At 37.5% G+C, this 26,215-nt stretch overlaps 1 protein-coding gene across 4 annotated transcripts in view; it reads right to left on the bottom strand.

Moving 5' to 3' along the window:
- The window catches only part of SIPA1L1 (signal induced proliferation associated 1 like 1), a 363,330-nt gene that overhangs the window by 275,659 nt on the left and 61,456 nt on the right, over positions 1-26,215 (bottom strand). For all 4 annotated transcript variants that reach the window (XM_049770289.1, XM_049770292.1, XM_049770293.1 and 1 more), the window contains exon 2: positions 10,514-10,580. The gene's annotated coding sequence lies outside the window, so the exon portion shown is untranslated. The remainder of the gene's footprint in view (positions 1-10,513; positions 10,581-26,215) is intronic.

The raw sequence follows: 26,215 nt of genomic DNA, 5'->3' as shown, positions 1-26,215 counted from the left end.
GAAAGAAAGAAAGAAGAAAGAAAGAAAGAAAGAGAAAGAGAGAGAGAAAGAAGAAAGAAAGAAGAAAGAAAGAAAGAAAGAAAGAAAGAAAGAAAGAAGAGAGAGAGAGAGAGAGAGAGAGAGAGAGAGAGAGAAAGAAAGAGAAAGAAAGAAAAAAGAAAGAAAGAAAGAAAGAAAAAAGAAAGAAAGAAAGAAAGAAGAAAGAAAGAAAGAAAGAAAGAAAGAAGAAAGAAAGAAAGAAAGAAAGAAAGAAAGAAAGAAAGAAAGAAAGAGAGAAAATAAATCCTGGCAGAAAGCCATAGGTATACTTATTCATATATAGTAATAGAAAAATACACAAGCCTTGGCCTTGGCCTACTGCCTTGAAGGGTGACTGTGCAAAAAAAAAAAGTATAACAAAGGTTTGTGAGTAGTAGCAAATGTGCTAATAAAATAATATATAATATACAGTCAGAGTTTCATTATCTCAGTTAAAAATGTTCCTTTTTGAGGATCCTCAGCAAGAGTATAGAGGTTGACATTGCCTTGCACACAGCCAACCCACATGGTTCCTGAGCAGTACCATGAGTAATTCCTGAGAGCAGAACCAGGAGTAATCCCTGAGCACACCACCACCAAATGTGGCCCAAAAACCTAAAAATAAAGTTCCTTTCAAATTACAGAAATAATATTACAGATATAGTTCACAGATAATGTTTTGTTCCATTCTTTTCCCCTAAAAAGTAGAACTTACTATAGTTTCTTTATAAATAATATGCGAACAAGAAAGAGCTTTCCAAGAAATATACTATACAACAAAGTTGTATATATACAATATATATACAACAAATTTCAATTTTTGACAGTGAAAGAGTAGATGAGGACATGGGAAAAGAAAATCCATCTGGTGGATCAGCCAGAAAGCCTTCCTGAGGAAATGAACTTGAATGGGTTTCAAAGAAGACAAGGTGACTAACAGGTGGCAAGGAGAAAGGGAAATTCCAGACAACGAAAAAAAAAAGTACAAAAAAAGCTGTTTTGGCCCTTTCTCCAGAGGTAGAGTCACAAAGGCTGATGTGTGAGGAAGATGATTTGAGCAGTTAGGACAAAGGAAAAAAGGGGACACTGTGTTCTATTTCACCCTCTCGGGCCCAAGATTTCTTTGGTCCTGTTTCCTCTCAGCGGCACCCTGGCATTGGATGATGCTCCAATCCTGCGAAGTGCCTGACTTTATTAGCTCACTGGGCAGGCAAAAAGGTGAGATCGAAAGAGAGACTAGGTCAGCAGTTATAGAAATTAAAAGAAATAAGCATAATCCACTGCAAAGAAAGTACAATGTATACGAAGACAACTTCAAAAATCAGTTCCTAAACATAGTCACTTGATAAAGTATTAAATATATTTTTTGTTATGTCAGACAACCATTCAACGGAAAGTAGAATAAAGGGAGATGACAGATAGAATAGCTCTGTTGTCTGTGATTCCTGGTGCCTCAAGTGATTTGAGGCTTCACTACAGTCAAGAATGCACGTGCACACAAAGATGTGGTACTCAACTAGTACAAGTGCCACAGGCAAGAAATGTGAGTACCTGTGGACAACTGTTCACAACCTGATGGTTACCTTTCTCAGAGAAAATAAAAAGGATTTTCAATTCCATTGGGAGTTATATCATCAAAAATATATCCATCCCTGACAGCTTTAAGAGGGGAAGAGAGGGGCCAGCGAGGTGGTGCTAGAGGTAAGCCTTGCAAGCGCTAGCCAAGGAAAGATAGCGACCATGGTTCAATCCCCCAGCGTCCCATATGGTGGTCCCCCAAGCCAGGGGCAATTTCTGAGTGCTTAGCCAGGAATAACCCCTGAGCATCAAATGGGTGTGGCCAAAAAAAGAAAAACCAAAAAAAAAAGAGGGGAAGAGAGATGAAAAAAAACCATCCTTTCTGATATTTACCAGCAAATTTAAAACAAAAGGCTCTCTCTAGATAATAAGTGTTCAATTAATTATAACCTGTTATTTATTAGGTAAATTAATGTTTCTATAATAAATCCTGGAAGAAAATAGGTGGCAATAACAGAATACTGTTTTTTAACTTCAAAGTTTAAAAGCTAGGCTGAGAACTCAAAACAAGGACCAATACCAATCAAAAGCTACCCCACTCATTTCTCAAGCCATTTATTTACAAATGATTTGCGGGAAAGTCACTAGAAGAAAAGTTACTAGATTAAGTTATGAGCCTTTTTCTAAGAAATATCACTCACTGAAAAAAATATCCATTAGTTCTTTAGCAACCTTTTAATCTACTTAAGAATTCATTTGGAGCAGTCATCAGTCCATTTTTATTAAGAAAACTATTATGGGAAAAACACAGATCTTGCCATGTGAAGAAACGAACAATGGTTCAGGAAACATTGTCTGCTTTGAAGAGGTTGATGTCATATGAAAGGACTACAGGCCAACCCCTCTGGTGTTTTCTTTAGAGATCTTGGCATGTTTTGCACAGAAGTAACCAGTAGCTTTCTTGTTAAAGCCTAAAGTAATCATCTCTAAAATCTCTTGCTAAAATGTCATGGTAAAGCATTTTTTGCAAAGGGTATTAAGACATGTACCCCTACATCCCATCAGAGCAAGGGGGATTGGATGGACTTTACACATAAAACTTAACCCACCAACATGGCTTTAATTGTCTATGAAATTTTAATACAAGTAGATATTAGTAAAAAAAAAAAAAAACTACAACTGCTTTCTCAGGTTCTAACAAACATTCAACAAAGTCCAGATCTTTTAAAAAAACAAGATTCAACAATACCACTCCTGGGAATATACCTTAACAACCTAAAATTACAATGTTTAAAAGGCATCTGCACTCCTATGTTCATTGTAACACTATTCACAATAGCCAAAATCTGGAAACAACGCACAAGTGCCCAAGAACAGATGAGTGGATAAAGAACCCATGGTACATCTACACAATGAAATATTATGCAGCTGTTAGGAAAAATAAAGGATGAATATGGTGATACTATGCTGAGAGAGGGATAGACATAAAACGATCACACTCATTTGTGGGATATAAAAACAAAAACGGGGCGTGGGGTAAAAAAATATGGTAATAATACCAAAAGACAATAGAGACATTATGGTAATAATACCCAAAGCCAGAAAGACGAGTCTATGGTAAGAAGCTTATCACAAATAATGGGGAAGTGTTGGTAGGGCAGATAAGGGACCAATATGACAATGATATTTGGAAATTATCACTCTGGACAAAAACTAGGTGGTAAAGGAGATAAAGTGATACACATGATAACCCTCAGTAACAATATTGAAAAGCAGGGTCTAGGAGGAAAAAAAGAGAAACAGGGAAATATGTCTGCTATAGAGGCAGGCAGGGAAGAATGGAGACACTGGTGTAAGGGAACGTATTCTGGTGAAGAGATGGGTGTTGGACACTGTAAGACTGGAATCCAATCATAAATGATTTTGTAACTATATATCTCATGGTGATCTAATTAAAAAGTTATTTTTAAAAATTAAAATAAAGCTCAACTACTAAGTTTTCCAAGTTTTTTCAGAAACATTAAATGCATTCTGGAACAGTAGAATGCATGTATCTCACAAGCATCATCTCTAGTTTAGCCCAGAGATCAGGTCTGCAACAATGTTTTCACCCATCCAGTACTGCAGAGCTAGACAAGAGCTGATTACTACACAATTCCCACCCTGACCTACATACACACCCATTCAAGTGTTTCTGTCTCTATTTTTTTTATATATTTTATTTAGATTTTTGTTCAATTTACGATCAGCAAATGTTTCATGTGTCAGAGTGGGTGAAATTGTAACATAGTGAGGTCAGGGAGATAGGGCTAAGTTAAGAGTATCTTATACATTGCAAACTCCTGCTTAACCCCTAGCACCAAATATGATTCCCTGAGCACTACCAGAAGTGCTCTCTGGGCACAGATTCAGGAGTAAGACAAACCTAGTCACATTTGTTGTTCTTGCTACAATAAGAGATAGCTCCTGGGATGGAGAGATAATATATAGTAAGTAGTGCATGCTTCGTAAGTCCTGCAGCCAGGTGTGGTCCTGAATGAATGAATGAATGAATGAAGATTAAGGCAATTCTCAGAGCCCAGCAGATGACTCAGCACATGCCTTGCATGAAGAAGCCTGATATCAAAACAACGAACAAAATGACTATTTGATGTGGACAACTACATTTATTTGCTGTATAACATAAAGACAAGAATTCAGTAAGAGTAAATCCTTCTTACCAAAGAGAATAAGTATGAGAGCATCAACAAATAGGAGTCATGCTACAGTTTTACTGGCTTGTAAAAATGACTATTAGGCAGAAAGATTTCATAAAATTTTATTTATTTATTTATTTATTTATTTATTTATTTATTTATTTATTTATTTATTTTCATGGGCCACAACAGGTTGTGCTCAGGTCTTCCTCCTGGCTCTGCATTAAGGATCAAAACTGGTGGGGGTGAGAGACCCATGAGTGCCAGGATCAAACCCAGGTCAACAATATTGTGCAAGGCAAACACCCTATCCACTGTACTATCTAACTAACCTCTATAATTTCCTTTTGGGGGGGGGGGGCAGCCATACCCAGCACTGCTCAGGGGCCACTCCTGGCTCTATGCTCAGAAATTGCTCCTGGCAGGCTCAGGGGTTCGAACCACCGACCTTCTGCATGTAAGGCAAAAGCATTACCTCCATGCTATCTCTCCAGCCCCAATAACTTCCTTCTTTGTAAAAAAAAAAAAGAAAAGAAAAGTCTGCCTAAAAATTAAAATAACAAAAAATATGGTTTTAAATAAAAACTAAGCATATGGAAATAATTCTGAAGTGACCTAAAGGCAAATTGAATTCAGCTCAAAAGAGTCACGCCAAAAAGTTAATAAAACAAAACAAAACTTAGCAATCATCTCTTCACTAATATAAACTTTTAGCATTTTCATAATTATAATCAGCATACAATAGATATGTCACCTAATAGATATGTCACCTAAGTATCTTACAAAGTTCTCTCTTTTATATTATCAGTGTCACTACAAAACATCAATTTAGGTAGTTCTACAGAATTAACAAATTCACTCAAATTTGAACACTTAAAACTATTATTATTAAACAACTCACTATTTATTTTACTACTAGGTTGGAGAGAGTACAGAAGGTAAGTCACTTACATTCATGGAAGCTGACACAGTTTAAATTCCTGGCACTACCAAAGGTTCCCCCAAGCAATGCCAAGAGGAGTGATCACTGAGCACAGAGCCTGGAGTAAGCCCTGAGTACTACCAGGTATGGCCCAAACCCAGGCAAATATAGTTTTTTCTTTAATTTAACATTCTTTGTCACTAGACATTATTTATTAGAATAATGAGGGGTTCTGGTCAAAGTGGGAAATGGTGTGTGTGTGTGTGCGTGCGTGCGTGCACACATCTAGGGATCAAACAGAGCCTCACATATATGTGTGTGTGTGTGCACACATCTAGGGATCAAACAGTGTGTGTGTGTGTGTGTGTGTGTGTGTGTGTGTGTGTGTGCACGCACACATCTAGGGATCAAACAGAGCCTCACATATGCTAGACAGCTTCCTCTGCTAAAGTCACCTCTGAATCTACTAGATGAATAGTCAATTTAAGAATTATGATGCTTAAGTTTCTTGCAACCACTACAAAGAATACCAAGTAAAACCATAACAATCTGTACTCCTCTTTTCATACTTCTAAATGATGCAAGTTTCCATTAAAAATCTCCAAAATTTTGTTTCTATTTTTATGGATTTTTGCCTAGAAAGTATGAAAAGACAGCCAATATATTTTTTGCGGGGGGGGGGGGCCCCACACTCAGTTACACTCAGAGGTTACTCCTGGCTATGCACTCAGAAATCACTTCTGGCTTGGGGGACCATATGGGACAGCAGGGATCGAACTGCAGTCCATCCTAGGTTAGCACATGCAAAGTAAATGTCCTACCACTTCTGCCACCACTTCAGCTCCCAATAGTATTCTTTCTAATTAAAAAACTGAAACTAAGAACTAAGTAATTTAAAAAGTTCTCAATTATTACTTGTTAGATTATACCTTATTTTACCAAAACAAAGATCATCCCTTGTTCCTTTCTGTTTGTTTACAAGTGGTTTTTTTAAAAAAAGAACTATATATAATATAAAAAGCTTTCTTTTATTACCTTTTTTATTAAATTCTTTATTTAAGCACAATGATTACAAACATGACTATAGTTGGGTTTCAGTCATAAACAGAACAACCCCCTTCACCAGTGCAATATTCCCACCCTTAGTGCCCCCCCTCCTTCCCATCCCCTGCCTGTATTCGAGACAGGCATTCTACTAGTTATTTCTTTTTTCTTTTATTGGGGGGGGGGGTGTTGGGTCACATCTGGCAGTGCTCGGGGGTTACTCCTGGCTCTGTTCTCAGAAATCACTCCTGGCAGGCACAGGGGTCCATATGGGATGCCAGGATTCGAACCACCATCCATCCTGGATCGGCTGCTTACAAGGCAAACAAACGCCTTACTGCTGTGCTATCTCTCCTGTCCCCAGTTATATTTTTCTAAGTTTAGTAAGCTGTGTGTCTGTGTATGTTTTTCTTTCTTAAAGGATAAGTGTTTAAAAAAAGTACAGTAGTAAAGTATGAAAGTGGCAATCACCGTTGTTTGCATAGGCCCAGCAAAATATGGGGAAAATGAAAAAAAAAAAATCCTTGGCCTGATTACAAGAAGGCCTCACCCCTGAAGTTTATTGGCATAAGATCGACCCTGGGCTCCAGGCATACCAATCTGTCCAACCTGAGTCATTCTTCATGGTCCTGGTGAAACTTTTTCGCAATTTAGCTATTGTTGTGCCAGGCTCCTGTATTTATAAATTCTGGATTCTGTGCATTTCCTTCAGCGAAGTCAGGCTGATGTGGAGCATCCTCTAGTTTCACCTCACCATTAAATGTGGAGAGACCTGCCCTGCAGCAGATTGTTGCTAAGTCGTCTGGGTGTTGAGAGCACTCTTTGGAGTAACTCAAAGCCAGAGCAGTGGTAGGGTATTCCCTGTTAGAAGTTAGCATCCTGGTAATGTTATGGACAGCTGTGGTTGTTTCCATAGATAGTATCCATTGTCCAGGGGTGCATGGTTAATGCCCATTCTTCTGAGGTCTAAGCCAAATCATTATGCCAATGTTCAGGGTATAAGGCCTAACTGCATTATAAAATGTGTGTCCCCATCTCTATTAGATAAGAACTTGTATGCATATATAATATTTTCCCATTTTAATGTGCCTATGCAAAAGAGAAACAATGCCACAAGGTATTGTTGATGCATGTGGGGCCAAGGGAACAAGTCCAACATTCCCCGTAACTTGGTTTTAACATGAATTCTATACAGAGATACTCTTCTACCAGCATTGCTTACTGAACAGATCCCAAAGGGGAAAAGCAAACAAACAAACAACAAACAAACAAAAAACAGTGGGCAAAATTGTCACTATATAAGAGGATATTTAAAAAAAGGTACAGATGTTAAAGGAATACATCTAAGATATACAAAGGAGATACACATGTCACTTTGATGTTTTAGAAATAGTCATTGGGGGGGTGTTGTTTCATAAAAAGCTTTCTAATTTGTGCTGCTTTAATTGATCTTTTCAGATTTTTGTTTTCTTTCAGAGGAAGAAACTTGTTTTTGGGTATATTTAGAAGATCAAGAAAAAATCATATTGTTAGTGTCAACATAGAATTATTATTTTTAATGGTCCTTTCTATTTAGAGCATTAACAACCAAAATGTAAAGTCCTTGGAAGGGGGTGTGTTATATAGCTTCTACCACACTGCTGTACCAGATTGTATTGTGGATTTACATAAGGGCAAAGAGTGGAAAAACCAACAAAATTTAAATACTAACTCCACTCTCTCCTGGCTTACTTTCCAGGGAGAAGGCACCAAATTCCCAATCATGGCATACTGGTCCCATACCTAGCAGCAGAATGCTATGAAAAGCCACTTGCAAGTCTGCCTGCCTGGAAACCCATGACTACTGGCGTGAAGGTTCAGTTGCCTCCTCTTGAGTGTTTCACTCTTTTTTTTTTTTTTTTTGGTTTTTGGGTTATACCCGGCGGCGCTCAGGGGCTACTCCTGGATTTATGCTCAGAAATCACCCCCGGCAGGCTCAGGGGACCATATGGGATGTCGGGATTTGAACCACCATTCTTCTACATGCAAGGCAAATGCCTTACCACTGTGCTATCTTCTCCAGCCCCGAGTGTTTCACTCTTTTTTTTTTTTGACTGTTTCATTCTTAACTTGGAGAAATATATGTGCTTTCCTGTGCTGTAGTCCTGCCAACTAATTCTTCTGGCATCAAGGGCAAGAGCCCATAGTCTTGGGGATATCCCACTAAGATTACCACAGTTGCTCTGGATAACTGTTCAACAGTGGCCCCTCATCTCAGGTCTCAGTATACCTGAACAAGTGGTTTGGAGAAAAATCTTCTACCTCACCTAAAAGACAGATCATATTATGATTATCACAAATTATTACCATTAAAAACAACTGACTTCCAAAGACAAGGCATGTCTGTTACAACATGAAAGCTATATAACTTTGAGAATGCGGTCAACTTGTTGTGCCCTGAGCATAACCAGGAGTAATTCCAAAGTGCAAAATCAGGAGTAAACCCTAAGCATGATTGGGTGTGGACCAAAAACCAAAAACATAGCAAGCCCTTCAAATGGCTAAATATTAAAGAAATCTAAAAACCTTTCTTCGATTCCATCTCAATTAAAAAACAACAACAAAGGGTCCGGAGAGATAGCATGGAGGTAAGGCATTTGCCTTTCATGCAGAAGGTCAGTGGTTCAAATCCCAGCATCCCATATGGTCCCCTGAACCTGCCAGGAGCGATTTCTGAGCATAGAGCCAGGAGTAACCCCTGATCGCTGCTGGGTGTGACCCCAAAACCAAAACAAAACAAAAAAACAACAACAACAAGACACAGGGAGCTAGAAAGATAGTGGGTAAGGTACTTGCTTTGACATGGGTTCAATCTCAGGCATTCCATACAGTCCCCCAAAATACCACAAGGAGTGATTTCTGAGTACCAGGATAAAGCAAGATTATTCCTTGTTTTTGTGTTAGTGGATGCCACTTCATTGGTGGTGGTGGGGGGGGGGGGGGGCAAAGACTCTGATGTACCAGAAAAAAATTCCTATTATGTTTTTAAAATGTTTTCAATGATAACCAGCTCCCAATTTTGCTTACTGAAACTGAAGAATGTTCAGAAATAGTGAGTCATTATTAAAAAACACTCCAACTACTCAGCAGGCTTCAGAAAGAAGCCCTTGGGTCTGAACAAAGGTTTATTATGGAGGTGAGATGCTCAGATAACCTTGCTCATCTTTTGTAGGATGCCCTAAAGAGCTAACTCAAGACAATTTTCTTGTGCTTCTAACAAAGAAGAGATTTTTAAAAAGAAAACCCAAGGTCTCTGTTTCTACCTCTGGCTGAGATGAAGGTTAAGAACAAAGTAATGAAACCAAAGAAACTACACACCCTTGAATTCCTCTGATTTTAAGAATTTATCAGTATCCTCAGCCTGTGGAAATATCACTCAAACTGAACTAAATGACTATTTCATAACAAGGGAATAGCTTTTTCTCAACTGACTGAAATGTTTGAGATGATTAAAATGTTTTCAATAAAATATTGGGAAGAAGTAAGCAAGTACAACCCCCTCTAAAATCAAGGATAATACAGTCACTGACTTTCTCTCAAGTTTTCAGTAGAAACTTGGTATTCCAAAGCATATACAAATTAATCAGGGTTCTAAACAAGGAATCTTAGAGTATGTGCTGAGATACATATACATATACATATACATATACATATACATATACATATACATACACATACACATACACATATACTATACATATACTCCCATCATAGTTAATGTATTTAGAATAGAAACAATCATGCAACAAAACACTTATTAATTTAAGTAGCAGAATAAAAACTATTTTCTTTGTAAAGATAATGACAGAAATTTAGAAATCAATCACTAAAGCTTCAGAAGTCGCCCTCATCTCAATTTTTATTTCTGCCTCTCAGCAGTAAACAATGAAGGAGAAAACCAGTGGAGAAAATTACACAGGGTCTGCATTTGATAAATTACAAATCTGTACTAAGTTGTTTTTTTTTTGTTTTTTTGGTTTTTGGTTTTTGGTTTTTGGGCCACATCCAGTGGTGCTCAGGGGTTACTCCTGGCTTTGTGCTCAGAAATCACTCCTGGCAGGCAAGGGAGACCATATGAGATGCCGGGATTCGAGCCACCGTCACTACTGGGTCAGCCGCTTGCAAGGCAAACTGCCTACCACTGTGCTATCTCTCCGGTCCCATGTACTACATATTTTTAAACAAGTATAAGAACATTCTTATAACAGGTAAAAGAATGAGTTTTAGATAACATGCACTTTCCCCAATAAGACCTAATGCAATACCATCAACTCACCTTATTCCACTTCAAAATTAATAGTAAATCTCGCTTTTGGGTCCGATCTGAGGTAGTCTCTCAAAACCTGGATTAAAATAATTATGAATATTAGTATAGCAAGATTAATTCTAAATTCTAGAAACCATATACCTGTACCACAATATAATAAGGGGAGGAGATTCCCTGCTACAAATAAAATCATAATTACTATACTTTACACCTTTAATACCTTTCTAATATGAAATCTTTGCAATAAATTCAATACACATTTAAATTTAAGCCAACAAAATTAAATTACTACTCCTTAAATTCTTAAACCTGGCTATTCAAATCCTTAAGCAGATTGCTGGCCTACGGCCTCACCCCATATGCAGTAATTCGTTCAGAAATCTTGGAAAAAACTCAAAAGTCTGTATGTATAAGAAATCTTACAATAAAGTTCTTTTGAGTAAGTCAATTTATCACTTACCTATAAGAACAACTAGTCAGAACTTACGAATCTCAACTGGGGGTTGGCTTTGTAACCCATGGAACGGATATCCTACAAAGTCTTAAGACATATTTTGTTACCACAACTGGAAAGAAGTGTTGTGAACTAGCTCTTTAGGGATAGAAGTTAGAGATGTTGCCAATCATCCTACAATGCACAGGACAGCCCCAATATAAATAATTATCTAGCCCAAAGTGCCAATAATGATAAGGCTGAAAAACCCTGTTCTACAGCAAGCAACTATCTTGATTGCTCATAAATTCTACAATTCTCACAATGGTCAGTTCACATAGGCTGTAAAATTCCACTGTAGTCATAGAATGAATATAAATTCACTACTAGCTAACATGGGAATACATGGTCAATACTAATAAGTTTGCATTAAGTACAGAAATTTTTTTAAAATGTGTCCATAAATTCCAAGAAACAATTCTTTCAATTTCACAAAGATAAACACTTTGAAAATATGTTAATTCCCGGATCTGTTCCCAAGCATAAAATGGGGGATGAGAACAGAACTAAAACTTAAGTTTTACTCACAATATTCCTTTTTTTTTTTTTTTTTTTTTTTTTGGTTTTTGAGCCACACCTGGTGACACTCAGGCTATGCGCTCAGAAATCGCTCCTGGCTTGGGGGACCATATGGAACACTGAGGGATTGAACCATGGTCTGATCTACATCGGCCAAGTGTAGATGCCCTACCACTGTACCACCGCTCCAGCCCCTAATTTCTGATGAAAGAGAAAATCGATGTTGCTAGGTGCCACACTATATCTTAGGATCCCCATCTTATATTCATCTAAATATAAATGTACTAAATATAAATGTAAATATAAAAGTAAATATAAATTTACTGTATCAGCTGTAAAAATCACTTTCCAAGGGTCCTACTATGCCCACACATACTATGGAGCACAACAGAATGGAGTCAGAAGGTCTTTTATACCCTACCACCAAAAACAAGTAGTAGAAACATCAGAAGCATATTGTGGGAAGAGAAATCTACAAAGACTATTCTAAGTAAGATATCCCTGATAATAAAACCTCCAAGTTCCATGATTCCACTCTCAGATTCCACTCATGGAATGTATAAATAAACTAAAACTGGAGGATCCAGAGTGGTAGGGCGCTGGCTTGCACACAGCTGACCCAGGCGTCCGATGGTTCAATCCTCAGCGTCCCATAAGGTCCTCTGAGCCAGGAGCAATTTCTGAGCGTATAACCAGGAGTAACCCCTGAGTGTCACCAGGTGTGGCCCAAAAACAAAAAAAAAGAAACAAACCTAAAACTGGAAAGACAGAAAGATGGGAGTTAAGATACTCATCCTACAGGCGGCCAACACTGGCTTGATATCTGGCACCCCATATGACCCCTCAGCATTGGCAGGGGTAACTCATACCTATACCACTCAAAATATAGATTTAATTTTGTTCATCTTAATTAATGAACTATAACTAGCTAATTATATGACTAAAACATATTGACCACTGATATATAAAAGTAATCCACCTAGATACATGAATAAATATGCAAATTTTAAACATAAAAGGGTAGGATTTATGAGCCTATTTAGATCCTATCAGCCCACTGAATACCCAGTGCTCTAAAAGAACTAAATAAAACACAGTCACCCTAGGTAGTAGGGAGCAATCACAAATGAGGAGCACTTGAGCAGTCCAGGTAGGAGCAATGGCAGAACCAGAGCTCCATTCTACAGCCTGCCTACATCTTGAGGACCCTATCCCAAAGGTCAGCTGATGTAGATGGGAGATCCTATGAAATAAACATACAGCCCACAACATCTCCACTACAGAAAGATCGTGGGGAAAGGAAGAAGCCAGAAAAATAATTATCTGTAACAAAAGATGGCACTTCACAAACCAAATTGTTGAGAACAAAGCAATTCTACAAAGAAAAACAGGTTCCCAAATAACTAGAGTTCAGAAATGTTAGTGAAAACAATGAGATTTAACTCCCAGCCTCATTTTTCTAACTGGTCTTTGAACAGAATATTCATGCAACAAAATTTCAAAACATAAAACACCCCATTTTTCCTCTCTCAGCAGTAAAATATGTTCTGTTCAAAAAAGAAAGGTTGCTCAATTTCCTGTCAAAGGCAATCCAGAGGCCACCTACACTGTAAAAGCAGCAAGAGAAAAAAATAAAAGCTAAAGAAAAGGCTGCAATGTGTGGGTGTGTGCTAAGTGCCATGTAACTACCCTCCAGGTTTTTAAAAAGCTTCCCTTCATCATTCTGAGAAATATGAAAATCAGTGTTACTGGTAAAGAGAAGTTTATGCCTCCAACCTATCAAGGAAGCAAATGCTATAAAGGATTTCATTTCCATTAGAAAAACAGGGATAGAAGAGGGAAGCAATGTGATGCCTTTCCCCATGATTTCTATCATGAATTCTATCAGAAAACTGGTAGGTCCTATTCTCAAAGGTTGCCTTGACAATTAACTTTCTCTTATAGCTATTCTAGACATTCCACATCACACAAATTTTTAAAGTAGGACAAAGCTATTCAAGCTTATTCCTAATAACTGACAAAAATAAACATGAGCTAGTAAGATAATGAATTAGTACAGATTAACATTTGTTAATCTATCAAATTTCCCTTGTAACTCATTACACTTCCTTAAAACTCTAAACTATAAGATAGGAATCAACCAGCTCTAAACTAGTTTCTGAACTGGGGGGGTGGGGGAAAGAGACTGAAAAAGGAAGGCTTAAAAAACCGAACAGCTCAACAACAAACTAAGAAGAATATAGCAGTCACAAAGTTTAGATTAAAGTAAGTTAGAATGAAGTAAAACATTATCATTGACTTGAAACATTAAAATGTTTCAAAATTTGTGAATCAAATTTCCACAAATTATACTTTACACTGAAAGAAGTAGTTTTTCAGAAAGGCAAAACTGTGCATATAAAAATGTACTAATAAGTGCCGGGGAGAGGACTCAAAGAGCTGGAGAGCACATGTATATAGAAGATCCAGTTTGGGTCACTAGAGTAAGGACTAGACAGACTCCAAAACAAAAATGCATTAATGAACTGATGGTAACAAGTATATTCTAAAGATAAGGTGCCTGCCTTGCTTGTGCTAGTCTTGGACAGACCGCGGTTCGATCCCTCGGTGTCCCATATGGTCCCCCAAGCCAGGAGCAACTTCTGAGCACATAGCCAGGAGTAACCACTGAGCATTACCGGGTGTGGCCCAAAAATCAAAAAAAAACAAGTATACCAGAAGAGAAATCAAGATACAACAAAAAATCACTCTGACAGAGCAGCTGCACAGCAAGAGCACAGAAAAACAAAACCGTAACCCATACAAATTACTTGTTTGATAACAATTTTGAGTAACTAAATCAGTTAACCTGGGCAAGGAGAAGGGCATCAAAAGGTTCTTTCATTACTGTTATTTTCTTCAACTGGACCATCCACCAAAAAAGGTAGCAAAACTAGCATATACCACTTTCCTTCCCTAAACTACTGACACGTGGGCTTGTCATCTGTATACTTTAGTAAACAAAAAACCTCTGTAGATCACAATTGTTTCAATAAAATAAAAAGAGAGAGAAAATAAAACAGAAAATCTTAAAATAAGGATATTCCTTTACAAACCCACAATGTGACCTCATAAAAAATCCAGAAATTAACAGATATAGTACTATAGGACTAGCTGTAACATTCTCCAAGTATCTCAATAACTCCCATTTGAGAATAATAGTTTAATCACGATCTCATACTGCATTCAATCTTTTCATCTCATTAAAATACTTCTCTGAAGAATTCCTCCCATGGTTCTGCAAGACCCATGACCTTGAAATTTTCAACATTCCAAGCCAGACTTGTAGAGTGCTCCTTGATCTGGGTCTGGCTAATATTTCTTTATGGATACAACCAAAGCTATGAATATGAATGATCAGCAGGAATACTACAAAGAAACTCTTCTCACTGTAACCCATGAGGCAATACATTTATTTCCTCTCACTTGCCAGATTTCCACCAATGTACAGCTATTCTTTTCTACTTCGTAGTTAGAAAGGATTTGAAATGAAAGAAAGATCCCATTCCTCCATTAACTTTCATCCAATGCTTTCTAATAATTATTTATTTGGAGTAATTCAATGCTGGAGACAAAGTTGGGTCTTGCATATAAAAAGCATGTGTCCACTTGTAGTCTACCATTTGAAACATATCTCCAGCTTTATATCCAGTACTTTTACCATCTATTGATAATTCTTGGCAAAATTAGTTATTCCACAGCAGCTGCCAAAAAGCAATTTTCTAGTCTGATAATTTCTACTGTTTTAGTGAGGGGAAATGAATGTAGAAACAATGAAATATATGTGCTAATTGCAACTGGGCTATCGTGCTCTTTGGTCATCTAAGTGAATAGAGCACACACATTTAATTAAGCATACTCCTTCCATCTTTTACTACTACCTCCATCTACATATATTAAAAACCACCAGGTCACACAGATGATGGAAATTTCTACTGTAATTACAACAGGAAGCCTTTATCAAGTTCCTACTATAATCCACGGACTACAAATTTTGGCTCTGTTTAGTGACTAAATAAAATCTCTCAAAGGATTCTGGTAAGGAGGATCCCACATGCCAGAATTCCTGCTCCTCTCCTATGGGTATGGCTGGGAATCTGGGCAAACAGCTGGCCAATGGCCTCCTGGGCTGACCACCTAGTCCAGGAGACCGAGATCCCCCCATGCCAAACTGGTCTTCAGAGCCAGGTTTGGCAACTGGGCTCTGGGGGGAGGGGGAGGAGGTAAACTCCAATTCCATGCTTTTTCAAACTGGAGAGGAAGGCTGCAGCTGGACCCAGAAAATCCCACATGCCAGGATTACTGTTCCTCTTCTACTGGCATGGCTGGGAATCTGGACAGACAGCTGGCCAAAGGCCCCCAGGACTGACTAGTTAGTCCTGGAGACCAAGAGCCCCCCACGCCAAGCTGGCTTTCAAGGCCAGGTCTGGCATCTGAGCTCTGGGGGGATGGGGAGGAGGCAAACTCCTCCCCCATGCTTTTTCGTACTGAAGAAGGAGGCTGCAGCTAGACCCAGACAATTCCACATGCCAGGATTCCTGCTCCTCTCCTACGGGTATGGCTGGGAATCTGGGCAGACAGCTGGCCAATGGCCTCCTGGGCTGACCACCAAGTCCAGGAGACCGAGATCCCCCCATGCCAAACTGGTCTTCAGGGCCAGGTTTGGCAATTGGGCTCTGGGGGGAGGGGGGAGTAGGGAAACTCCTCCCGTATTCATACTGAACCCCCTGCAGCGGTGTCTTTTCTTATTAATACTCATATTTGCACCCGCGCGACAAATATACTTTTTAAGCATTATCTAAAAATGTTCTTCATTCTAGACGGTTCCTAGGAAAGGAAACAGAATACCAAAGATTTGGGTGATAACACTCAAATAGATCATTAAAGTCAGTCTTTATGGATGTGACTTTCAGTACTGACTCCAAGCCGAAATCACAAACAATTCATATTTATGTATTGTATATAGCCCCTGTCATGTATTGCCTCTCCCCTACCCCGTCTCCTCTATCCCCTCATTTTTCAATCCTGATCCGTTATCTTCCCCTAATTTAACCCTCTTTACCCTCAGTTCCTAACTCGGTAGGCATCAAGATTGACCTCCTGCCCCAACAGACCACCTTCCAGCTCCTCAGTGAAAGACACCCTCTGGGTCCCCGTTCTCATGCATCAGCAAAGAACTACAACCAGTACGCCTGCTGACTCATGCTTGATGGCCTCTCTCACTCCCACCAAATCGTGGACTGTTGCACGATACAGGAATCGGCCTCAGCAAAACTCCCAGCTCAAAGACACTATATGGTCTCGTAAAGCAACAAAGCATCTCTCAAACTCAATTCCAAGGCCTGTGAATCGAAAAGTACCTTGGCTTTTACTCCCCACAAGAATATATCAAAAGACTTAATTGGGAGTCTTATATTGCCTATGGAAGTTCAATACTTGTATAACAATACATCTTAAGATGTGTATTCCTAAATATACAAGTAGCCTCCTCCACCACTTGTTTTATTAGAATACCTTTTCTTTTTAACTCAGTTTTATTTATTTGTTCTACTTTAATATATACATTTTTTCTCTATCCTTACCATTTTTGGTGCTGCTTGGTACAAAAAGCCTTGACTGGGATAAAAGCTCAGAACAAAACCAGACGACAGAGACTGTGTGTGCAGCCAGTCATCCTTACCCAGAATAGCACCAGCAACACAGTATTACACCATACGTTTTTGTATGGGCACAGTAAAAAAAAAAAGGGGGGGGGGGGAACCATAGACCATAGAAAGGTGTTCTTCAATCTGCACTTTGACTCCTAGAGTGGAGGGAATGCTGTTGCACCCCAAAGTTGTTCAAGGCCTCCTATTCCCAGCCCTCATCCACAGTAAAGAAAAAAATTTGACCTAAGACCAGGCTGTCCTATCACATCACCTAACACTAAATGGAAATCAGAAGAGCTATCGTCCTTTGAACTGTGAAAAATAAGAGCACCAACAACAGAAAACTGACTTTGACAACTGTGACTGAACAGAGCCTACCTTGGGACTAATAAGGAAAACCCTACCCTAGGCTGTAGCCCAGGACACATAAAAAACAACAACAACAACAACAACAAGATGTCTTATTGCAGAGGTCCAACTTGGACAAAAGAGACTGAGCAGAACCTTTGGATCCATAATATCCTAGGCTTTGGTTTAGGGACTGAAGGAAAACAGGGAGCAAGTGTTACAGAAGACTGAATACCACAACAACAATGGATAGGAACCTCTAGATTCTAGAACCTAGAGACTCTATCCTAGACCCTGACCTATAACCTGCGCAAATACCAAGATCGCTAGCTACAGCGGCTTGATTTTCTCACACACAACCGAGAGGAAACTTTCCTGGCATCACAAAAAAGCTTTTGGGATGGGGTAATGAGTATATATGGAGCCAGGGGTTGATCCCATGATGGTATGTTTCAAGGATGAAGAAAACCTGAATCTCTTAGGCCACGGGAATTCCCTTTCTTCCCCAATGCTTACTGTGCCTATGCAAAAAAAAAAAAAAAAAAGTGGGGGGAACGCCAAACCCTACCACTCCAGCATCCATACTTTTTCTTGTTTTGTTTTGACTTGTTAGTTTTTGACTTTATTTTCCTTCTCTTCTTTCTTCCACTTTTCTCTTTCTTTTTCATGCTTGTGGTTATTATTTAGAGATTTATTTTTTATTTTTATTTGCTGGGTCCATTTTTTTTCTTTTTTTCTCCATTTTTCTTTCTTTTTTTTTTTCCTCTCTCTCTTCTTTTTTTGGTAGTTGTCACCAAATGTTTTTCTCCCCTTTTTCTTATCCTTTTTATCTCCAATGATGGTGGAATGGATGCTCAATCTACAACAAGCTGTAAAGTGGAGACCAGTTGCACTAGCATACTGGAGGGTAGAAGAGGGAGATATGGGATGCATACTGGGAACAGGGACAGAGGGAGGACAGCACTGGTGGTGGGAATTCCCCTCATTCATTGTCACTATGTACCATAAATGATGCAGTGAAAGATTTGTAATGCACTTTGGTCACAAAAATTTTAAAAGAAAAGGATTCTGGTAAAATCTTACTATTACTTGTTTTTATTTTGTTGAGTTTTTAAATTGAGGATGAAAGAAACAAGCAGCAAAGTATCCATGAAATTCCAAATACAGTCTTAAAGGAATGAAACTACAAAGCACTTAGTACACAGAGTTAGTATGTGAAATAAGTGATAAGTCACTGTCTCTCTTAAAGATCAATAAAACAGGATAGTAAAGAAAAACAAAATGTTTTTGAAGCAAAGGCTAGACATCTTGAGAAGCTTTAATAGCATTCCACTACCAGGGAACATTTTCAAAGGGCTGAAACCCAGAAAGATGTTTCTCGATTAAAAAAAAAAAACAAACTAGGGGCCGGGTAGGTGGCGCTGGAGGTAAGGTGTCTGCCTTGCAAGCGCTAGCCAAGGAAGAACCTAGGTTCGATCCCCCGGCGTCCCATATGGTCCCCCCAAGCCAGGGGCGATTTCTGAGCACACAGCCAGGAGTAAACCCTGAGCGTCAAACGGGTGTGGCCCAAAAAATCAAAAAAAAAAAAAAAAACTAAAAAACAAAAAACTAAACAAAAGCAATGAATGTACATGTCATCTCAAACAAGTCAGAAATGAGTTCAGTCTAACCACATTCCTAATGTAAGTATCTCACCTACTAAAATCATTAATAATAATCCATACCACCTGAAAAAGCTCCATGATCATCACTAATGATTTTCTGATCTGAGCTGATGTTAATTTGGTGGATGGAGAGTTTGGAGAAGCCAGGGAGGTAAAGTATAAACTAAACCAAAATTAAGTAAATAAGTTCAGTGTAAAGTAATAATAAATAATATAATGTAAAATAAGATAATATAAAATAATAAGTAAATCAGTTCAGTAAATAAGTAAAGTCTACTTAACTCCCCAAAATTAGCCAAATTCCAGTGTCCTCTTTGGTCAACCTTTCTTTCCAAACCATAAAACCAAGAGTAAGCCCTCAGCATGACCAAGAGGAGTCACAAAACAAAAGCAAGACAATGCAAAAGGATTAGAATTCTATGCAAAATTCATTCTATAGTCTAAATCTGTCTAAAGTATATGAGGGCTAAGAAATGTAAAATTATCTTATAAATACAATAAGCATGTAAAAGCTTAACAGAAAAATTAATTTTACTAGGTAAAAAGAGATCTGACACAAATGTGGTTTTTATTCATACAATTTCTTGGGGCCAGAGACAGAGTACAGTGGGTAGAAAGCTTGTCTTGCATGATGCAGCTAACCAGAGTTCTATCCCCAAACAACCCATATGGTTCTCAGCCACCAAGAAAGATCCCTAAAACAGAGCCCAAGAAAGATCCAAGAAAAGAGCCAGGAATAAATCCAGAGCACCACCAGGTGTGGCCTAAAAGCCAAAGTCTTAGTAATTTTACTTATAAAAAAACAGTCAGGTGTTGATAAAGTCAATGTCCAGCATTAGGAAATAACCTAGGCTAAAGAATTCTGAATGTAAATGATCAAGTGAATTAATTAATCCACAAGCTCCTATTTTTTTTTCAACTTAACTCTATTAAGCTTACCTACTTAAACAAACTCAAAAAATTCCTTTAAAATCAAGAATTTCCCCAATTTTAAAAGAAATCTGAAGTTTTCTTTTCTGTTTGTTTGTTTGTTTTTGGGTCACACCCAGCAGTGCTCAGGGGTTCCCCCTTGGCTCTACATTCAGAAATCGCTCCTGTCAGGTGCGGGGGACCATATGGGATGCTGGGACTCAAACCACTGTCCTTCTGCATGCAAGGCATACGCCCTACCTTCATGCTATCTCTCCGGCCCCTGAAATTTTTTTTCCCTTAAAAAAAAATTCCACATGATATCAACCAACCACCCCGCCTGCCAGGATCAATTTCTAAGCACAGAGCCAGGAGTAACACCTGAGTGCCACAAGGTGTTATCCAAAAACCAAAAAAGCAACAACAACAAAAAAAAGTACTGCTTCAAAAATACTGACATATATTAAAAGTTTCATTGTAAATTTCCAGATAATTTTGTAAAACTCAGTTGGCCTCTTTGTAAAATAAATCCTTTCAAGATAATCTGATGTATTGTTGTGAGACTGCAATACTTGTATTTCTTAATTTTAAAGGATTTGACAACTCATGAAGACTTAAGAAAAACATTCTGCTCAAAAATAAAAAATACCTATCGGTTTTTGCATCCCAACTTGTAAAAATTCTTTAACATTTTCTTTTCTCTGCAACTCTAAGTATAAAAGTTCTACAGAGCATTTCCTTTCTTTCACATCACAAACACATTCTATCAAAACCAATAAATTCTACTTCCTGAAAGTCATCTTAAACTCTTCACTCCTATACTATCTCGGTTCACATTTTATCACTCAACTTACTCATTAATTCATTAAAAAATATTTAATAAGCACATACCATGCACTAATCATTATTATAATAGCTATCATAACCACTTGTCTACTTAATTATTGATCTTTTTCTTGTGGGTAGAAACCTTGTCATCCCTTGGTCTACACTAGAACGTAAAACTGTACTCACAAAACTGCTGAATCAATAAATGAACTATTACAATATTATATATTAAAATATTTCCAAGTCAATAGGGGAAGCAGTAAAATCCTGCACAAAAAGCACAGAATTAAGGGGCCAGAACAATGATAGCACAGCTGTAGTGTGTTTGCCTTGCCTCCAGCAGATCCAGGACAGACCTGGTTCTACCCCCAGCATCCCATATGGTCCCCCTTGCCAGGAATGATTTCTGAGTGCATAGCCAGGAGTAAATCCTAAGCGTCACTGGGTGTGGCTCAAAAACAAAAAAGGGGAGGACACAGAATCAGGAGCTAGGAATCCTAAATTCAATCACTAAAGTCATTACTTAGTAGTCCCTAAATAATTCTATTAAGTTTTCCATAAAGGGTCAGGAAAGGTAGTCCAGGGGTTAAGGTGGCAGCTTTGCAGTTCAAAGAAAATGAACCCCTGTCCAATTCCTGGCACTATATATGGCTCCCTGGGGATCACGAGGAGTAAGGCAAGGCCAAAGGTATGGCCAAAATAATGAAAGTTCCCATACAATAAGAAAATACATTTTCTGTATGACTCACAAGATTATTGTGAGGATCAATTGAAACTACTTAGAATTACTTGCAATATTGCAACTTAAAACCAGTAAAAAATTGATGGACCCCGGTTCAATCCCTGGCATCCCATATAGTCCTCGAAGTCTGCCAGGAGTGATTTCTAAGTATGGAGCAAGAACTAATTTCTGAGTACTGCTAGGTGTGGCTCAAAAATCACAAGCCCTCCCCCCTAAAAATAATAGATGAATCACTGTTACCTGTTTCTGATCTCAAAATTAAAAAATACTGGGGTTTGGGGTTTTTTTTTTAAGTCACTTGCTAATTTAGGAAAAAATTATAGTTCTAGCTCCAAATGTCAATCTCCACAATGTTTTAGCCTTCAGCAAAAGTTATTAATTTATTAGTTCATATATTCTCTTTACAGCAAAATGGTATGTGTGCATATGTATGTATGAGTGAGATTCATCACAAATTAAAAGGACCACCGTCAGTTAATTCATGCTCCTGGAATAGGATGAAACACAAACTTTTACTAGACTTCAAGCAGAGATAGTAAACTCAGACAAACATAATGAGTTCAACAGGGAACTAATTTTCTATAATCTCACAATATATTACATAAGATTGAACTGAAATGGTATTTCTCTATAATATAACATGACAATAAAATATAAGCTGATAAAAATGGCCATCTGTGGATTCATTAAAATGAAAATAAAGTAGAATGAGAATCATACGATTAAGATCCTTACAGATCTTAATTTTTCAAATTCAACATACATGTATATAGGGGCCGGAGAGATAGCATAGAGAAAGGGTGTTTGCCTTGCATGCAGAAGGACGTGGTTTGAATCCCAGCATCCCATATGGTGCCCCGAACCTGCCAGGAGCAATTTCTGAGCGTAGAGCCAGGAGTGGCCCCTGGGCACTGTCGGGTGTGACCCAAAAACCAAAAAGACAAAAACAAAAACAAAAATACATGCATATAAATAATAGAAGGACCATTGTGTTAGAAAAATGGAGAAAACATGATCATTGAGTGGAAATAAAATATGATCAGTCTTAAATACCCAATTCAAAGCTATTAACAACAGAATCAAGAGACCCAAACCACAAAAAAAGCGGTACATAAAAGGGACCTGTTACACCAACAGTCCAGAGGGATAAGGGTGGAGGTATGGGATGCATGTTGGAACTATGGTGAAAGGAAGTCAACACTGGTGGTGGGAATGGCCAGAATTCACTGTCACTATGTACCTTAAATATAACTGTGACAGACTTTAATTCACATTGGTCTCAATAAAAATGTTTTTTAAAACAGAGAAAAAGCATAAACTTTTGCTTCTGAAAAACTAAAAGCAAGAAAGAAATATAAAAATGAGAAAACGTTAATAGGAAGGTTCTCTAAACAAAGAAAGACATCCAGGCTCAAAGGGATCAGAAATAAATTATCCCTAACGTACATGTGAAAAACACTAACAGCATATCCACAAATAGTCAAACTCAGTGGTTTCTCATTACACATGTGAAGGTCTCAAAAAATATCTCCTGGGACCAGGGAGATAGGAACAAGCTCCAAGAGTTAGAGCATATATCTTAGATATAAAAAACCTAGGTTCAATCCCTGGTACCATCAGGCCCTACAGTATCATTGGCAAAAGTCCCCCAGAAGATAAAAAAAATTTTTTGGGGGGTCACACCCGACAGCACTCAGGAGTTACTCCTGGCTCTATGCTCAGAAATCTCCCCTGGCAGGCACAGGAGAGCATATGGGATCCTGGGGTTCGAACCATGTCCTTCTGCATAAAAGGCAAACGCCTTACCTCTATGCTATCTCTCTGGCCCCAGCAGATAAAATTTTAATTTTTAAAATGTCATACTGTTTTTAAAAACAATTAAAACCATTAAAAACAATTTTTAAAAACAATTGAGTGGAGGGATGAGTGAAGATAGAAGAAATGGGAATAAAATGAAAGAACTCTCCAGGTCTGCAAATGAGAAATAGAATTATAGAATTTCCTGCAGGGCCTCACCCATATCAGAAGGCCAGTAAACATCCACAACATTTTCTCTACTGCAGTTCACAGTAGAACAGCATTAGGAACATACTTAGGAGCAGCACTCTCTCCAGTAGGGAAAGAACAGGAACTAGGAGACCACCCCTATGGTTCCCCAAGTACTGACAGGAGTATTTCCTGAGTTCAGAGCCAGAAGTAAACAAAGAGAGAAGAGAGGAGGATAGATAGAGGGAAAGAGGGAGAGAAGTAAACAGGAGAAGAAATTACAAAAAAAAAAAAAAAGAGAGAGACCTAAGTAATCTAGAAGTTCCTACCTTGATCCTAATTTAAATAGACAACATCTAAACTGGTCTTTCAATTAAGTAACTTTTCATATTTATAATAATGGGGCTTACTATTTATTTAAATACTTGCAATATGACAGGTACATTATATTCTCCATCTCCTAAAAACACCCCCAAAATAATAACCATTATTACCATCACTGAACAAAAGAATCTTAGTAGGAATCAGTGAAGATTTTACTCAAAAAAAATTTATGAAAAAAAAAGAAAAATTATGAATTCATGGCATTTGGAACGTAAGTCAGATATAATCTTCTAATATCCTTGGCCTTTTTAAGCTACTATATATCATACTATATAAGCTACTTCTAATATCCTTGGCTTTTTTAAGCTCTTCAATAAAAAATGTTAATATTTACTGACTACCTGGTACAATATAAATAGGTTTTAATAATATCTCTATAATAGCCCTAAAATCATCATTAGTCATTTTACTTTTTTCATTTGAGGAAAGTAGATAATTAATTTGGTTAAAATCACAGATCTAGACAAGCAGGATCTCAAAATTAAGTCTGTTTTATATGAATTTTATTTTTCTACTGCTCTATTATATTTACCTTATAAAATTTATAATAATTATAACATTTATATTTTCGTATTTATTATTAATAGTACCTAAGATGCATATATGGTGATAATTGTACTAAATATGTTCTTTTAAGTATTTTTAACTAGATATACAACAAAAAGTTATATTTATGAGTGGGAGAATCACTGCTTCTAAAGATTTCTGATTTGATACATTTGGTTAACTATGTCATAAACTTAATTTTTTTTTCATTTTTCATTAGTCACTTAATATTTCAAATTATTACTAGTTACACTGATATACCTTGATTCAAAAAAATTTCACCAAAAAACATTTAGCTAAATGGAATCACTAAATGAGAAAAGTAAGAAGAAAAGATAAAATGCACACACTGAGAGAACATCTTAGAGACCACATGATAGCTCAGTAAAGAGTATGTGCAAACCCTGACACCAGGTCTCCTTTAGGACTATGAGTTTTAGCTGCACAAGCTGTGGGTGTGAAGGTAACAATGAACCACCTAGCGTATGTACTGTTAGCTGTGGTGGGTCTTGAGGCCCCTGAAGCACCACTCCCCAAAAAAGAGATCTAAGTTTCAAAAGGGTAGTTTTCCATTTGCATTTGATTCCATTTGATTTTCTATCAAAATTAAACATTATGGAAAACATGAACTTAACAATTTCAGAGGTAAACAAACGGTGAAAACAAATTTAAATGTCACAAATATATCATGTTTCAGAAGCTTAATAGCACTAAGGAAAAATAGGTAGACTTTAATTTCTATGTTATAAGCCAAGTTTTCTCTCTTTACCTTTTATAGTTGTTTTCTTTTAAAAGTAACTTTAAGCAAACAACATCTAATATAATTTATTTTACCAGAGACTAACTGACATAGACAAAAGTATATTCCTATGAGATACTTTAGATCACAAAAACATTGGACAGAAGAAAGCATTGTATGGAGAAAGCCCAGGCAGACAAGGGGGGAAAGTGCAAACTCCACAGACTGAACTCCACCCCACTGAAATGTTTTTTCTCTTGAGTGTTAAATAAGGAAATAATGTTGAACAAGACTACTTGAGATCCTGCTGTACTTATCCTAAAAGAAAGTAAATAAAAGAAAAGAGAAACTCTGAATTTCATGACTTAAAAAGAAATGTTAAGAGGAGAATTACTTACTAAAAACCAAAAAAATCAATGACACTTAAGAAAAAAATAGAGCATAAAATCCTCTTTTAAAAAAAAAAATGTTCATTTTAGGGCTTGTTCAGGCATCAGCACAGACTAACAGTCAATCTAAAGAATGTAAAGGCTCTGAAATGTTATTCAAGCAAAAGAACTATTCAGAATTTGAATATCATATTCAGTCAAATTTACTTTCCAAAACATCTTCACATCTTGCTCAACGATGCTTCATTATGTTCACAAAACCTCTTCAGAAGTTCTGTATCTTCCAGTGGAGGTGATCAAAACATAAAACTGAGAGTAGAAGGTGCTTAAGTGTCACTTCTCAAAAGAAAACCAGCACTGCACTACTCAACACAGTATGTTTTCAAAGCCATCAAATAATATATACTCCAATAGAGAAAAAGAACAGGGTAGGAGGAAGAAAGGAATTTCAGTTTCTAAAATGTTTTATGATCTAAA

The sequence above is a fragment of the Suncus etruscus genome, chromosome 3, assembly GCF_024139225.1.
Source record: "Suncus etruscus isolate mSunEtr1 chromosome 3, mSunEtr1.pri.cur, whole genome shotgun sequence".
Taxonomy (NCBI): domain Eukaryota; kingdom Metazoa; phylum Chordata; class Mammalia; order Eulipotyphla; family Soricidae; genus Suncus; species Suncus etruscus.
The sequence above is the reverse complement of the archived record's forward strand: the minus strand, read 5'-3'. Positions and strand labels throughout refer to the sequence as shown.